This window comes from Haliotis rufescens, unplaced genomic scaffold (genome assembly GCF_023055435.1).
Source record: "Haliotis rufescens isolate VD_foot unplaced genomic scaffold, xgHalRufe1.0.p SCAF_6, whole genome shotgun sequence".
Lineage (NCBI taxonomy): Eukaryota > Metazoa > Mollusca > Gastropoda > Lepetellida > Haliotidae > Haliotis > Haliotis rufescens.
Window position 1 is genome coordinate 46,583,857 of NW_025964334.1, and position 13,813 is coordinate 46,597,669.

Sequence of the window (13,813 nt, forward strand, 5' to 3'; positions counted from 1 at the left end):
CAACCAACATTTTCATCCTATTAGAAATAGCCACATGTAGTGTTTTGATTGGATAGAAATTAAATGAATTGGTTTGAACAGGATTGTTTTTTGTTTGAAACCCAACCCATCCCATTTAACACTGGTTACAAACCACTATTTTAACATGTCCTGAACCTTTGAATGAGGTCAGCCCAACATTTGTGTTTCAAGTAGCGCTGCTGTTACATCCCACATGCTCGTGATAACAGTTTCATATGACCTGTAACAAAGACCAAGATGGTGAGGTGATGATACACTTCTCATATCACATCTGCATATTTGCATGTCTATGAAAGTCATCTCTAATCTTTAAGTTCCCATTCAGATAACAATAACTGGATACTCTTCCTGGTATAACGATGACCAAACAAAGGTTCCAACATCTGCATGTTAAATATATTCTTGCGTAAGAGATATAACTGATTTGTAGTGTATGTAAGATTGTCAGAATTTCCAAAACAGCATAATCACAAAGGAGGACAATTCACCCATGGATTGACACATTCCAGTCATCTGTAAAACTTTTCAGACAAATTTCATTAATCATGAACCATTTACATGTTCTTCACTTGAAAAAATCCAACAGTTATACATATCCAAAGTACTTAGGTTCAAATACATCTTACAACACCAACACAAGACCATCAGCAACTTGAATATGGCCGCCATCACACCTGCCCACAATGACTCAGCGCTGCTGGGGCTAATGCAGTGTGACAGAAACAGTCTTTACTGTGACTGTCATTGATTTGTGTGTTTCTATTGCATCAACTCTCTTTATTAACAACTCCATCATATGGTTTACACCCTCTAATGTGCAGCCATACATGTCGTTTATCAGGTGTGATTGGCTTGACAATACTATCACAGAGAGAAAAAACGTGTTAGATGCAAATACAAAATGCCTGACAATGTACTTGATTTCTTTCAGTTGTTTGTTTGAAATGCTAATGTGTTATTATAACATGTTTTGCTATCTTTACAATTTGAAAATGTCCTGAAATTCCTGTTATGTTTTTATCCATAGGCTAAATAAATAATAGGCCTTGGTTCTCAGGCACTGCCTGCATCATCATAAAGTTCGCCGCAATAACAACTGCCTGCCCGCACTATATTTAAAAAAAACAGCCTGAGAACCACATCTTTTATTTTTTTAAGCCATGACTGCTACATCTTACTACAGACATGTTGCTGGTTAATACTTGATATAGACGTTGGTGTCACTGCAGTGTGTTGTGTGTTTTATTATTTGAAATCAGCTCCAGCTATGCACCAGGAAGATACGCACAACAGTAACAGGGCTCGCAAAATGGCTGGGGGAATGTTGTCACAGGGGAGAGACACTGCTATTGTTTATGTGGGTGAATGTTTTCATGCTACTTGTCAGCTGGAAGATCCTGCTGGAGTGTTAAACAATGCCATTAGCAGAGGAGAGTCATTATTTATGTCAAAACACAGCTCTACACAACTAGATCATGGTTCAAACAGATCATTCATACTCATTGTGGTGGAAGGGTGGGCGGCCATGTGGTGCGTGTATTCCTGTACAGAGGATAGTACTGCCATGTGGTGTACAGTATTCCTGTACAGTATTCCTGTACCGTGGACAGTACTGCCATGTGGTGTACAGTATTCCTGTACAGTGGACAGTACTGCCATGTGGTGTACAGTATTCCTGTACAGGGGACAGTACTGCCATGTGGTGTACAGTATTTCTATACAGGGGACAGTACTGCCATGTGGTGTACAGTATTCCTGTACAGGGGACAGTACTGCCATGTGGTGTACAGTATTCCTGTACAGTGGACAGTACTGCCATGTGGTGTACAGTATTCCTGTACAGAAGATAGTACTGCCATGTGGTGTACAGTATTCCTGTACAGGGGACAGTACTGCCATGTGGTGTACAGTATTCCTGTACAGGGGACAGTACTGCCATGTGGTGTACAGTATTCCTGTACAGAGTACAGTACTGTCATGTGGTGTACAGTATTCCTGTACAGGGGACAGTACTGTCATGTGGTGTACAGTATTTCTCTACAGGGGACAGTACTGCCATGTGGTGTACAGTATTCCTGTACAGGGGACAGTACTGCCATGTGGTGTACAGTATTCCTGTACAGTGGACAGTACTGCCATGTGGTGTACAGTATTCCTGTACAGAAGATAGTACTGCCATGTGGTGTACAGTATTCCTGTACAGGGGACAGTACTGCCATGTGGTGTACAGTATTCCTGTAAAGGGGACAGTACTGCCATGTGGTGTACAGTATCCCTGTACAGGGGACAGTACTGCCGTGTGGTGTACAGTATTCCTGTACAGGGGACAGTACTGCCATGTGGTGTACAGTATTCCTGTACAGGGGACAGTACTGCCGTGTGGTGTACAGTATTCTTGTACAGGGGACAGTACTGCCGTGTGGTGTACAGTATTCCTGTACAGGGGACAGTACTGCCGTGTGGTGTACAGTATTCCTGTACAGGGGACAGTACTGCCATGTGGTGTACAGTATTCCAGTACAGTATTCCTGTAAAGGGGATAGTACTGCTATGTGGTGTACAGTATTCCTGTTCAGGGGACAATACTGCCATGTGGTGTACAGTATTCCTGTACAGGGTACAGTACTGCCATGTGGTGTACAGTATTCCTGTACAGGGGACAGTGCTGCTATGTGGTGTACAGTATTCCTGTACAGGGTACAATACTGCAATGTGGTGTACAGTATTCTGGTTCAGTATTCCTGTACAGTATTCCTGTACAGGGTACAGTACTGCAATGTGGTGTACAGTATTCCTGTACAGGGGACAGTACTGCTATGTGGTGTACAGTATTCCTGTACAGGGTACAGTACTGCCATGTGGTGTACAGTATTCTGGTTCAGTATTCCTGTACAGGGTACAGTACTGCTATGTGGTGTACAGTATTCTGGTTCAGTATTCCTGTACAGTATTCCTGTACAGGGGACAGTACTACCATGTGGTGTACAGTATTCCTGTACAGGGGACAGTACTGTCATGTGGTGTACAGTATTCCTGTACAGGGGACAGTACTGCCATGTGGTGTACAGTATTCCTGTACAGGGGACAGTACTGCCATGTGGTGTACAGTATTCCTGTACAGAGTACAGTACTGTCATGTGGTGTACAGTATTCCTGTACAGGGTACAGTACTGCCATGTGGTGTACAGTATTCTGGTTCAGTATTCCTGTACAGTATTCCTGTACAGGGGACAGTACTGTCATGTGGTGTACAGTATTCCTGTACAGTATCCCTGTACGGAGTACAGTACTGTCATGTAGTGTACAGTATTCCTGTACAGGGGACAGTACTGCCATGTGGTGTACAGTATTCTGGTTCAGTATTCCTGTACAGGGGACAGTACTGTCATGTGGTGTACAGTATTCCTGTACAGGGGACAGTACTGTCATGTGGTGTACAGTATTCCTGTACAGGGGACAGTACTGCCATGTGGTGTACAGTATTTCTGTACAGGGGACAGTACTGTCATGTGGTGTACAGTATTCCTGTACAGGGGACAGTACTGCCATGTGGTGTACAGTATTCTGGTTCAGTATTCCTGTACAGTATTCCTGTACAGGGGACAGTACTACCATGTGGTGTACAGTATTCCTGTACAGGGGACAGTACTGTCATGTGGTGTACAGTATTCCTGTACAGGGGACACTACTGCCATGTGGTGTACAGTACTCTGTACAGGGGACAGTACTGCCATGTGGTGTACAGTATTCTGGTTCAGTATTCCTGTACAGGGGACAGTACTGTCATGTGGTGTACAGTATTCCTGTACAGGGGACAGTACTGCCGTGTGGTGTACAGTATTCCTGTACAGGGTACAGTACTGTCATGTGGTGTACAGCATTCCTGTACAGTGGACAGTACTGCCATGTGGTGTACAGTATTTCTGTACAGGGGAACATCTGTTTATAAGTAGGCAAACCTGGTCAATTGGGGGAACAATACTCAACCAATTAGGATATTTCTGATTCTAACCAAGCTGATGAGAACATGATGTTATTTCCGTTCCCTTTGTAAGATTGCCTTCTATGGTTGATGGCTTAGAGCCATTGTGCATTTCTTTTTCATTATTTCTTTTTTCAGAGACCACTGTGAATCTTATGGGGTGTATTGATTGATAACTACATGTTTTACTGTTTGTGTTTTGATGCAGAACATGCATATCACTTGTGGTCGATCTGTGACCCAGAGGACAACCCAGGTTTCGGAGTGATGTCATAATGACAAAACACTGCAGACACACTCAATGGAACACCAGACAAAACCAATGGCAAGGTCACATTCAAAATGAGACAGCATTCCCTGCGGAGTTAATTACTGGTGACATTGCTCTGAGGACAAACAGCGTGAGTGAGGGAGAGGGTTGGGGGATGTTTGTGATGGGGGGGGCTGATGAGGATATGGGAAGACAGCAGCGGTTACTTTTACAACATCTTGAAAACAAACAACTGTCACCTGTACTTGGATTGAAGCACTGTGTCATGGATATCTTGTTTCCAACACAAACTCACAAAATATTCACAATAAAAAAATAACTCAGTTACATAAACTGGACAACAGAAACAAATCTGGATCCACACACAACATCAGAGCCAAAACAAAATGATCATAATCCCATACTTTAACACAGACTCACAACAACAATAGCTTTACCTTTGTTGGAGCAATGGCTTGGACATCATTCATAATAAGTCCTTGGGCTTGCAAGACACAAGGACAAGTTTATTATCTCAATATAAATTGAGTTCTCATAAAACAAATTGTGTTATATATCTTGTTTATCTTGCAAAATGTTGAAGTCACAATGACATCTGAATGGTAACAAGACATATGCCAAGTAGGACAGGTGTAGCTGGGCAGGGTAGTCGTCACACCACCCGTGACCACCCGTGATCACCCGTGACCACCCGTAACGACCAGACACAACATCTGTTAGACGTTATCAACTACCAGCAAGTTGTTCCATGATGTTCAAAGATACTTTCAAAACCAGTACTGTCAGATATCCCAATTGCTTGGATTGATGCTCATAATATCAATCACTGGATTGTGTGGTCCAGACTCGATTACTTAGGGCCGTCATATAGCTGGAATATTGCTGAGTGTGGCATCAAACAACAAAGAAAACACTCCGAACAGAACACGACATGACCATATGGACATACATATAGCACCCTGTGAATGTGTACCCTAGGTAATTGGGCCTTATATGCAAAGCACATGATTAACAAACACCTTCCCCATGTGACAATGGAAGAGGCAACGGGTAGAGCTGCAATGCGTTACGCTGACTGAAACTCCACCTCTCATAACTCCCCACAGAGAGTACCCAGATATGTATTCTATGGTAGATTTAGGAAAAGATTTTATCACGACACATGAATCAGAAAATGAGTGTAATAAGTCTTGGAAAAACTGAACCTACAGCAGTCAACGTGAGCATGCTTGAGTGTTATCAATGACACATAGCCCATCTACTGTCTGCTTCAGTGCCAGCCATGTTTACCATGGAACTCTCCCATCCAGCCCTTCTCCGATGCCATCTTGTCTGTGAATCTAACAACAACTTCCTGGCAATTGTCACCTACTCAGCTAGTGGCTGCACACATGCATCCCTGAAGGGACTCCCTCACTGATGCAAGACATCATGCTGGCGGTACTGTAATCTCACAAACATGCTTCAGATCCTGCTGCCTTCACAAATTAAGATTTCAAAAGATAATCTAATGATACCATATGTTTGTAAAGATATCTTTAAGGATATCAAGTTATATGAACCATATTTACACAGCAGAAATTTCCTTATTGATCATGGTTTGTGGACAGGGAATTGATTTTCATAAACATTAATACCCTTACATTTTTATATTTTATTATCAGAGTTGTCAAATGTTGAAGGTAGTGTGACAGCTAGTAGTATTTCAGGCTATTTTTCAGGGTGTCCTTAAATGTTATCACTATTCAAACGAGTAAACTTTTCAGTTTTTTTGCATCCCAGATTCATGTCCAAGAAGTCTTGAAGTCCTTAACTTCTCCAATTTCTAACATGATGGTTTTCAATTCCATTCTGCTGAGAAGCACAGTGCAATACCCATCCTTGGGCCAGGTCTGCCCAAAGAACATTACATGTTGATAAATATTCATGAAGTTCAATGCAGACAATTTGCAAGTTCCCCACTTTTATTACTTAACACAATTCTATATTCACAAGAACACTGGTCATGTCTAAGGTGGATCTTCAACAAACGAACAACCAGAAAAATCAATCTGCACTGAGGCTCTCTCTACCTAATATATCATTTATTGCCACCAGTGTGTGATTGTGGTTTGCTTGGCTCCGGCACCACATATGATACAAAAGCTATTTCACCTGAGTAACTGGGTCTCATGTGTGTTGCATCTTGCAGGGAACCTAGGTCATGTAGTATGTAGTGTCAGTGCCTCCAGGCCCTTGCCCCATGCTCAACAGTTATAGATTGAACACTGTGTTACTTATTGCACTGAGATATGCATAGATTAACAGATAAATTCGTCTAAAATTCTAGAATAATCTGTTTTCTGACATAACTGTTTACCATTATCATCTATGATATATAATCTCCACTTACATCTTATTCAAGACTAATTGTTTTGTAATCCTACAAAAATGACTTTATTCCACTTTTTACAATTTTGGATAATATTTTTGTGATAATATGAAAAATGTGTTTTTACTGACCATACTTGTGATGTGCATCAAATTAGTAATAATTATTAATATTAACATGGCTGTACTTTGGGCTTTTAATACTGGAAGAAATCCTTGAATCCTAAGTTATATTCCAAAGCTTGATCAAACTTAAATAACTAATTAAATATACACAGTGAACCTACTGTGACACTTTACAACAAGGAGAAAATAATGTACAAATTACATCCTAAAACAATGTTAACATACGAAAGATGATATTTCGATAAACAACTGTATGTCCCTACATACAAATATTATGCAAGAGATCATATAAGTCAGAACCAAAAGCAAACACAGAAGTGCCATTGTGCCTATCCAATGTTACTTCAACTTCCTGCTCCAGCCTGCATGGTGGTACCACATCACACACAGGGCTATTTTCACAAAGGTTGGTGAATCAGTACAGTTCCATGCGCTCCCTGATACGATGCTGCGACCAAAATGAACACATCTAAATCAACAACACCCTCCTGGCTTGTATCCAGAAACTAGTGTACAATGTTGAGTACTTACCAGTGTTCAGCCTGGATCCAACTCACAGCTACTCCACACTGAGGCACAGGGAAATTGAAGAGGCAAGACTCGGCTGGGTCAAATGCAAGGCTCCAAACGATTTGCTTGGGGGGATTTCATTTCAATAAGTGTGTGGACTATCGGAGGGCTTACTTCACTTCACAACTGATAAGACAAGGTAACCCCCACAAGCCACAATGAAATATGGGATTTGAGAAATCTAAACAATGTGTGGAATTCGCTTTATCCCAACAAAGAATATTCAGGTTGTAAATGAAAGACAATCATGCAAATTGCTCCTTTTAGGTAGGTGATTAAGTCTGTCTATCACTCATAGTTAGTTATTAATAACACAAAATGGATTGCTCATGTTTGAGGAAAGACTAGCCTGTCCCCCCTACTATGCTAATAAGCAAGCTCCAAGCAGCTATTGAAAGCCAGGCCAATCCCATGACATAAAAGCAGTTATGTTTAGGTCTAGCCCACCCCTTTGGACGGGAGGTGATGCAGCATGCCAAAAATGGTAAGGCATCTTGAAAATACAGCATCGGTGGCAGTGACTCACAGGTTACCGTGGCAATGGGGGAACTTCCAGTCTGGATGGCCAAGACAAAGGGGATTTCCTATGGGAGTGGTTCAACAGATTCATTCATATCAGGACAGGGAGATGTTGCATTGTCTGTGATGCCTAATTTGCATACATCCCATCTGTCTGCCTGTTGGTAGAAAGTAGGGAGGTTCTCTGCTGTAGTTGGGTCATTATGAAGGATGGGGCACAGCTGACGGGGTGGGGCACACATGACGGGGTGGGGAGCAGCAGATGGGGTGGGGCACAGCTGACAGGGTGGGGCACACATGACAGGGTGGGGAGCAGCAGACGGGGTGGGGCACAGCTGACAGGGTGGGGCACAGCTGACAGGGTGGGGCACACATGACGGGGTGGGGAGCAGCAGACGGGGTGGGGCACAGGTGACGGGGTGGGGCACACATGATGGGCTGGGGAGGAGCAGACGGGGTGGGGCACACATGACAGGGTGGGGAGCAGCAGATGGGGTGGGGCACAGCTGACAGGGTGGGGCACAGCTGACGGGGTGGGGCACACATGACAGGTGGGGAGCAGCAGATGGGGTGGGGCACAGCTGACAGGGTGGGGCACACATGACGGGGTGGGGAGCAGCAGACGGGGTTGGGCACACATAACGGGGTGGGGCACAGCTGACGGGGTGGGGCACAGCTGACAGGGTGGGGCACACATGACGGGGTGGGGAGCAGCAGACGGGGTTGGGCACACATAACGGGGTGGGGCACAGCTGATGGGGTGGGGCACAGCTGACAGGGTGGGGCACACATGACTGGGTGGGGAGCAGCAGACGGGGTGGGGCACAGCTGACGGGGTTGGGCACACATAACGGGGTGGGGAGCAGCAGATGGGGTGGGGCACAGCTGACGGGGTTGGGCACACATAACGGGGTGGGGAGCAGCAGACGGGGTGGGGCACAGCTGACAGGCTGGGGCACACATGATGGGGTGGGGAGGAGCTGAGGGGGTGGGGCACAGCTGACGGGCTGGGGCACACATGATGGGGTGGGTAGGAGCAGACGGGGTGGGGCACAGCTGACGGGCTGGGGCACACATGATGGGATGGGGAGGAGCTGAGGGGGTGGGGCACAGCTGACGGGCTGGGGCACACATGATGGGGTGGGGAGGAGCTGAAGGGCTGGGGCACACATGATGTGGTGGGGAGGAGCAGACGGGGTGGGGCACAGCTGACGGGCTGGGGCACACATGATGGGGTGGGGAGGAGCTGAGGGGGTGGGGCACACATGATGGGGTGGGGAGGAGCTGAAGGGCTGGGGCACACATGATGGGGTGGGGAGGAGCTGAGGGGGTGGGGCATAGCTGACGGGCTGGGGCACACATGATGGGGTGGGGAGGAGCTGAGGGGGTGGGGCATAGCTGACGGGCTGGGGCACACATGATGGGGTGGGGAGGAGCTGAAGGGCTGGGGCACACATGATGGGGTGGGGAGGAGCTGAGGGGGTGGGGCATAGCTGACGGGCTGGGGCACACATGATGGGGTGGGGAGGAGCTGAAGGGCCGGGGCACACATGATGGGGTGGGGAGGAGCAGACGGGGTGGGGCACAGCTGACGGGCTGGGGCATACATGATGGGGTGGGGAGGAGCAGACGGGGTGGGGCACAGCTGACGGGCTGGGGCACACATGATGGGGTGGGGAGGAGCTGAGGGGGTGGGGCATAGCTGACGGGCTGGGGCACACATGATGGGGTGGGGAGGAGCTGAAGGGCTGGGGCACACATGATGGGGTGGGGAGGAGCAGACGGGGTGGGGCACAGCTGACGGGCTGGGGCATACATGATGGGGTGGGGAGGAGCAGACGGGGTGGGGCACAGCTGACGGGCTGGGGCATACATGATGGGGTGGGGAGGAGCAGACGGGGTGGGGCACAGCTGACGGGCTGGGGCACACATGATGGGGTGGGGAGGAGCAGATGGGGTGGGGCACAGCTGATGGGCTTGGGCACACATGATGGGGTGGGGAGGAGCTGAGGGGGTGGGGAGCAGCTGACGGGATGGAGAACAGGAGGGGACAGGTCTGACATGTCCAAGGATTCTTCTTAGCTGTTCGGGTTTTAACAACTGTGCTCCATACTTCAAGGATTCTTACTTAATTGTTTTGTAGGACTTCGTAATGGGTTGTAAAAGGTGTAAAAAGAGAAGGGCAGTTTTATGCATGTTTTTTTTTTCTTTATAAAACTGACAAAAGGCATCTTCAGTGAGTTTCAATTAATACTGAAATATGTACTTTTGAACACTCTAATACACTCAGATTTACATGGCCCTATACCATTCAGAATATGTTTATGTAAAGCCTTTTTTTTAAATCTGGTGGTCATTGAAAAAAAATATTACTCTGCCTTGAGACAAGACCACATACCCTTCATCTGAACAATTAGACCAAGAGAAACTTTCAAAACATACATAGTTCTTTATACTTTCATTTTTGTGATGTTTTCTATATATTTGTTAGATTTTATAGTACTGCATGCATATCAACAAACATTTAACAAAAACATTAAGTAATATTTATGTGATTACATGATGCAATGGTAGCTGCCAGTTAAACATCACCATGTTCACAAACAAGTCTTTCCAATTAGTCTCTCATGACAGATCATGACAGGTCATGACATTCTCAAAGTTGTCATTAAGAAAATGACATAGTTACTGCCGTCTTTAAGGTGACAACAAAACGTGCGCATCAATGAGACATGTGCTTGTCGCAGACATGTTATCACAATACAGGTTCCTCTCAGACTAATGCTTAGTCTCTGAAAATTTTGATAGAAACAATCAACTAAATTTAAACTGAAAAGGAGCCCAATCCAACCTGTGGAAAATCTAGACTTGCTTCACTTTGAACTCTAGCCAGTGAGGCCTGCATAGACATGGAAATAATATGGTTCAGGGACTGTGAGACAGGCTAGTTTCCTCTGCCAATTAAGTTTTTTTTTACTATTTGGGCTCTATTAGTCATCAATGCTTTGTTCAGTTCAAAGAATATTTTCGAAAAGTTTAACAGCAAAAAAGATTGCACAAATATAATTTGAAAATCAATAATGAATGGTTTATGATGAAAATTTAATAAACCAAGACTTTCCTTTCGATTTTGATTCATAATTTCCAAATTGCCTTTTATTTAAATAATTAGCCACATAATTTCAAGTTATCAGAAAACCAATAATAACATCACTATTTGATGAAATTGTAACATTTTCAGATTGTCCTTACATTAAAATGAAGAATATAGTCTTACATTACCAGCAACCACCCTAACATGCTAAGTGCACATTTGTTTAACAGCTGTTTCAGTAACTTCCCTTCAGCTGTCACTGAGTGACAAAACATTAAATACATGCACCGTCTCACAAATGACATGATGTCAACATAACCCAACAACTTTTCAAACTGGACAAACCAGTAGCTGATATTAAGGACATAACCTACTTTGTTTGAAATTCAAAGGTTTCTATCCTAGATTTGATATCTGTATATATATTTCAAACAAAAAATTAGAGATACAATCATTTTGGAAGCTCTAGAAGTAAAGCCAACCTTCCAAAGCTTAGAAAATTGTTCCAGACATGAAGCGAGCATGGGACATGTCTGAGTACTTGATCATGGTGCCCAAATATCAACTCTTTCCATATTATTTACTGTACACTAGTTTAGTTGCTGTATGGTGTTTCTGTTAAAATATATTGCAATACATGATTTACTTAACCTTGGAACTGCAATGCAGCTTATTTGGTGACAAAATGTACACCAAATTGCCTATCAGTCATGTTTGAGAAAATAGTGCTTTCAAATAAATATTTAATTTCGAGTTGTGGTCATCAGCCAAATCATGGTCAAACAAAAATTTGATGCCATAGGCGCACCAATCAGAATGTAGGATTCTAAATACTAGCGTAGAATAATCTGTGACAATGGTGGTTGATGAAGCCTTGAAATAACAGCCTGAGCTGCAGCACAATGTCCTTACAGTGGTGGGCCAGATCAACACAGACCTGCACCCCTCGCTGGTGGGTTGTTAATACCTGCGTGATCCCTCTACTTACACCACATCATATATCACAACAGACATGCTGTGTTCTTACTTCTTAAGCAGGCATAGATGTCAAAGTGTTTTATTGACTCAAACCTCATTTTGCAGAGCCGTGTGTGGAATGGTTTATGCTGTTCTTTTGTAAAAATATTTTCATTGTCATAAAAAGTTGTGTTAAAAAGGAGGAATCAAGATTAATTTCTAAATGATGAATTCAATTCATAGAATACTTTAAATGCTTATCAGGTAATATGTTTTTTGCAAACGAAATCTCAAATTTTGTATGATTTCTGATCCTCATATTTTTAAAATAAAGTAAATTGCAAAATAATTATGTAAAAGACGAATACATGTAATCGGAAAATAAACTCCACAGAATGCACATTACCTTCCTCGATTTATCTTCTCATTGGGTGTGATATTAAATTATCGGTGGTCTATTAACTTACACTTTACACTAATCACTGGCATCTGAACTGTGCAGGAGATAATTGTCTTCACGGCCAGTCTCCGCACCCAAGGCAGGAGGTCACTGTGACATACTGGGGTTGGACTGGCAGGATTTTTTTTATGTCTGGATCGCAGAATGTAACACTACATAATGACATGGATGAGATGATCTTGGCAACTTGCCAACACATGTAGGAAGTCGGTGTTTCGAACTTTGTGCATCTCCTCATCGTGCTGTCTTTGAAATTATGAACAGTCCAGAATTACTGACAGTTGTACAAAAAAAATAATTTGACAAAGATTATGTTAATAATGTTTGAGCAATTGAAGCCTAGAGACAAGATATTCTGTTTGTGTCACACTGCCATGAAGAGCCAGAGATCAGGCCAACAGCAGGAGGTGCATGTCTTGTGTCTTTCTTAGACACAAAAAGAAAGACACAATCACGCATTTGTACGACTAACAACATACCCAGTACAATCATGTAGACACAGAATGAAGATGTTATTTGAGATGAGAACTAAACAGTCACATTTTTGTACTGACACTGGAATTATATGAGGGTTACTAAAGGAAACTGTTAACCCAGGCCCTGTTTATACAGTCTTACCTAGACTTGCACAAGTCTGTAAGGTAATAATTATTAGTATAAATCATAAGTTCTAGATTATGTAAGTAATAAGAACAAGTTGTCCCTATAAGAGGCTGGAGTACTGTCCACACATCTAGACTTGCCTATTAGGAGGCTAGAATTACTACCCATCCATGGACTTTTCTTTCAGTCAAGCCTTGGAGCAAGGCTAAGTCATTCTGTCTGCTGCATGGCTCGGTTAAGAATGTCTCCAGACATACAAAGGACACGGTCATAAGGAGGCATACTTCTGCAAATATGTTAATTCAGATGACTTCCCTGTGAATGATACCGTCCAGATTATCAAGGTTTCATTGCGTAGATGCACATTACATTGTTTCTATAGCTCTACAGATAACAGAAATGAGTCATAGTTCAGTACAGACCAAATATTACCGGTAATGTGATTAATACATTCAGGAAAAAACAACCTATGTGTCCTTATATATGAGGATTTAATGTTATTTTAGAGGAAATGAAAACCATTAGAAATGTTAAGCACACATCCCGGCCATATTGTCTGCCAGCAGTGTCTCCAGCTCACAAACACTGAATCATCCGATGAGTGGCAGACACATGGGAGGTAACTCTGTATACCCCACAATCTGAATACATGGGGGAATATTGTATTCAACTGATCAATACTGGTGTTCACAAACTGTGAGAGTTGCAGACAGTGTAAAAGGGATGCCAATATATATAATCCTCCCTCTGTCCTAACTGCTGTCACAGACAGTTACCCCTTCCTATTAAACTGCCTCAAAAATGCACAATAACATTCCTGCTGTGGTGACATTTTGATTT